General features: G+C 39.2%; 1 pseudogene; it reads right to left on the bottom strand.

Moving 5' to 3' along the window:
- Positions 1-1,592: 1,592 nt before the first annotated feature.
- On the bottom strand, positions 1,593-3,554 carry LOC100856552 (annotated as a pseudogene).
- Between the last annotated feature and the right edge of the window lie 1,309 nt (positions 3,555-4,863).

Below are 4,863 nucleotides of genomic sequence, written 5' to 3'. Positions count from 1 at the left end.
TTTGTAAATTCAGTCAGACACATATTGCCAGGCCTCTTTACTCTAAAGAGCAGGGTCTGATCCTTGATAAAAACCTTTTTTTTTTTTTAATTTTTCTTTTCTTTTCTTTTCTTTCCTTTTTTTTTTCTTTTTTGTCTCTTCTAGGAGTACTTTTCTAGTGTATTTTTCTAAACACCTTTTGCCTATTCCCTCTTGAATCATCTAAGAAAATTTTTTTAACAAGAAAAATAGTTTAAGTTTATGACTGCATTATTCTCTCAGCCTGCTTTCTGACCATATAAATTTGGTGAAAAAGGTCTCTTTTCATTTTGAACTATCTCAGTTATTTTAATATAAACTGACACTATTTTCAATAATACAACTGTATTCTAAAGTCTGTGGGTTTCCTAGAAATCTGATTGTTATTTCCTCATGTTCAACAGACAAATGTATAATTGTTTTGAAAACAATCATTCTACATTGGGTCATATGTGATTTTGCTATGTGGTTGCACACTCTGTTTCTTTCTATTTTTATAAACACTTTTTTTTTAAATGTAAAGTTTTACTATGTGTTTCTTAAATTTTTCAGAATGCTTAATAAAGAGTTTTCTGCTTTGTTTTCAAATTTCCTTTTTTTGCCTCAGGGTTAATTCTTATTTTGGGACTCTCTTCTGGGCTGACATGAGATGAGAAACAGCTTTATTTCCAATTCAACCATATGCTGGATCTTCTCGATTTTTTTTTCTATATTCTGCTTGAGAACTAAACATTTCCTTCATAAGTTCATTTCTGTTTCACATGCCTTATAATAGCAATCCAAAAATATTCAACCACCACTTTCAGAGGCATGCCTGGAAATCTCTATAGCCAGTTTCAGATATTCGTTAATTACATGACTAATATTCCACACTACTGTAGGAGAAAATTCACCAATTTTTCTGCCACTACTGAACAACAGTTTCCCTTTTTCCAGTCTCAGAGAACAAATTTCTCACCACTCTTCCAGCTTTGATGTACTCTCTGGTCCCACGGCCAATGCCACATTTGAGGTTTCTGTTCAGGCAGCATCACATTTCCTGATACCAACTACGGTAATGTATGTAAAAACACCTCAAAACTCAGTGACTTAAAATTGTAACTACCATTTATGTCTTCACAATTTTCCATTTGGTCTTAGGCTTAGCTGGATGCCTTATTTCTGTTCCATTTGGCTCATTCATGCATTCCTAGTGATTGGCTAGAGCACAAATCTGCTATCTCAGTTATCCTAGATGACTGGCATGCTAGGATCTGGTTGCTCCTTTCTCTACTCTTGTGTCCTTTTACTCCTCAAGAGTTTCTCTTTCCATGTTCCTTTTCATCTTCAAGGATATTCTTTTTTTTTTCTTCTGCCAATTTTAAATACAGTTTTATTTAAGACATTGCATTTTCCACTTAACAATACAGTGCTTATAAAGTGCAATGTTTATTTCCTTTCCCTGTGCACATATTCCTTATTCAAATATCAAGAATATCCAGTATATTTACTATAGCAGCTTGGCTTTAAAACTGCCATGGAATTTGCTATAAATTTGGGTCCTTCAAATGTGTGGAACAATGCTAGACCTGTCATCAGGTTGGCTCAATCTCTTCAATAGTAGGCCCAGAGGAGGCACCACCAGAGGGAGGAGCTCCACCACCAGGGAAGCCTCCAGGCATTCCTCCTGCCTGGCATGCCTCCTGCACTCTTGTATAGTTTTGTAATGATGGGGTTGCAGACTTTCTCCAGCTCTTTCTGCTGATGTTCAAATTCTTCCTTCTCTGCAGTCTGGTTCTTATCGAGCCAGTTGATGATTTCATTGCACTTGTCAAGAATTTTCTGTTTGTCTTCGTCATTGATTTTGCCCTGAAGTTTTTCATCTTCAACAGTTGCTTTCATGCTGAATGCATAAGGCTCAAGCGAATTCTTGGAAGACACCTTGTCTCGCTGCTTCTCATCTTCAGCTTTGTACTTCTCAGCTTCCTGGACCATGTGCTCAATGTCCTCCTTGCTCAAGAGGTCTTTGTCATTAGTGATGGTAATCTTGTTCTCTTTTCCTGTGCTCTTATCCACAGCAGACACATTGAGGATACCATTAGCATCAATATCAAAAGTGATTTCAACTCAAGGAACGCCATGAGGGGCGGGAGGTATGGCTGTGAGTTCAAACTTGCCAAGTAGGTTGTTATCCTTGGTCATAGCATGCTCACCTTCATTGACCTGAATAAGCACACCAGGCTGGTTGTCAGAGTAGGTAGTAAAGGTTTGTGCCTATTTGGTAGGAATGGTAGTATTGCACTTGATGAGCACAGCCATGACTCCTCCAGCAGTTTCAATGCCAAGAGAAAGTGGGGTGACATCCAACAGCAGCAAATCTTGGACATTTTCAAATTTGTCATCAGAAAGAATGGGTGTCTGGACAGCTGTACCATAAGCAACAGCCTCATCAGGGTTGATGCTCTTATTCAGTTCCTTTCCATTGAAGAAATCTTACAGAAGTTTGTGAATCTTGGGGATACCAGTAGAACCACCTACCAGGACAATATAGTGGATCTGAGACTTGTCCAGCTTGGCATCCCAAAGAGCTTTCTCTACAGGGTCCACGGTGGCACAAAACAGGTCAGCATTTAATCCTTCAAATTGGGCATGAGTAATAGAGGTAGAGAAGTTAATTCCTTCATACAGATAATCAATCTCAATACTGGCCTGGGTGCTGGAAGAAAGTGTACACTTAGCACATTCAGAAGCAGTATGGAGACGATGGACTGCCCTCTTGTTTTTGTTGCTGTCCTTCTTGTGTTTGCGCTTGAATTCTGCAATAAAATGGTTGACCATTCGATTGTCAAAGTCTTCTCCACCTAAGTGGGTGTCTCCAGCTGTGGACTTGACCTCAAAGATCCCATCTTCAATAGTAAGGATTGACACATCAAAAGTGCCACCTCCTAAATCAAAGATCAACATGACTTTCAGCTCCAACCTTCTTGTCTAAGCCATAAGCAATAGCAGCAGCAGTCGGCTCACTGATGATTCGAAGTACCTTGAGACCAACAATAGTTTCAGCATCTTTGGTAGCCTGACGCTGAGAGTCATTGAAGTATGCAGGTACCATGACAACTGCATTGGTAATAGTCTTCCCAGGGTAGGCCTCTGCGATTTCCTTCATGTTTGTCAAAACCATAGAGGACACCTCCTCTGGATAGAAACTTTTTGTCCCCCCCCTTGTAGTCTACTTGGACCTTAGGCCTGTCAGCATCATTCACCTTAGGCCTGTCAGCATCATTCACCACCACGAAGGGCCAATGCTTCATATCAGATTGGACGACAGCATCATCAAATCTACGTCCAATCAGGCATTTGGCATCAAAACCATGTTGGTAGGGTTCATCACAACTTTATTTTTCGCAGCATCACCGATCAATTGTTCAGTATCAGTGACTTGGGCTGGTTCGGTTTCCCTGATCATTGGCAATTATTTTCACTTTCCCGTGCTGGAAGACACCCACACGAGAGTAGGTGGTGCCAGGATCAATTCCAACTGCAGATCCCTTTGACATAGTTGCTTCTGTGTGGGCTGGGCTTGGCTCGAGGAGAGAACAGTTGTCTGCAGATCTGGCGCTGTGTTCAATCAAGGAGATTCCTTTAAATGGCATCTCAGAGCAGCAAGAGAGCAAAAGCAGTAGCTGGAAAGCCTTGTAAGGCCCAGTATTGGAATCTTCACAATGATATTATAATATTCTAGTATGGAAAAAAGTCAAGGATCAAGCCAGCTTCATTGTGCAACGGTAATATACAAGAGGTAAATTCAGCAAGATGTTATTCATTGATAATCTTATGACAATCCATTACATTGCCTTGGAACAAGGGATATTATATCTATACATTTATACATCTATATCTATATATCTATCTCTGTAAAGATTGAAACATCATTCTAAAGCTTACATAAATAGGAACAATCTCATTATAACCAAGTCCTACTCTGGTTAAGAATATTAACCAAGTAACTAAATATTTGTGGAGGAGCATAGCATAGTGGTTAAAGTCATAAATTAGAGATAGAATACACAGCATCCTGGGTTGGCTACCTGTTGTTACAGGATTATGCATATTGCTTTGAGTCTTAATATTTTTTTATCTGTGCAATGGGATTAGGAAGCTAATAGCTATAACCTATCTTATAGGTGAAATGAAAAAGTTTGTACAATAGTTTCTGCCTTAAGGTAGCCTTCCTCAGCTATACATGTAAAAGTGATGAATAAAATTGAAGGTAGATGAGAGGAAGCAAAAACACAATTATAGCTGAGGATTTGAATGTTTTGAAAAATGTATATTCAAGATCCTAGGGAAGCTCAGAAGTGGGGTTTGCAAGGAAGATTCAAGACACCATTTTAAAATATGAGTGGGAATGAAAGGAAGGAGATGTGGCACCATGGAACCCTGAGAGAAAAACAAGCATGTGGAAATGCAGGATAGGGAAACTGAGTGGGGGCAGTGGCAGGGTCATGGTTCAGCAGCAGGAGAAGATCAGAGATGAAGGCAAGGGTCAAAAGAGTCCCGTGATCTTGATAAGATGTTTCCCTTCCTACTCGTATTTGTGGGGAGCTATGGACATACCTTATGTTGAGTAATTTCATGCATGTAATTTAGCGCTTGTCAGCAAAGTGATAAAAGTTTTAAAAGACCCTCAGAGAGAATCTCTATAACCTGGTGCCTCGTTGGATGGTACCATTTGCAAGTGAGAAGAAAGAATTGATGCTTTAATGTATAAGAAAAGATTTTTATATACATACTATTTCTTGGTAACACAGCTGCTGCATAAAATGAGGTGTATACGTACACTTATGAATATGAAAGAGTTTTCCA

This window comes from Canis lupus, chromosome 19, assembly GCF_011100685.1.
Source record: "Canis lupus familiaris isolate Mischka breed German Shepherd chromosome 19, alternate assembly UU_Cfam_GSD_1.0, whole genome shotgun sequence".
NCBI lineage: Eukaryota > Metazoa > Chordata > Mammalia > Carnivora > Canidae > Canis > Canis lupus.
The sequence above is the reverse complement of the archived record's forward strand: the minus strand, read 5'-3'. Positions and strand labels throughout refer to the sequence as shown.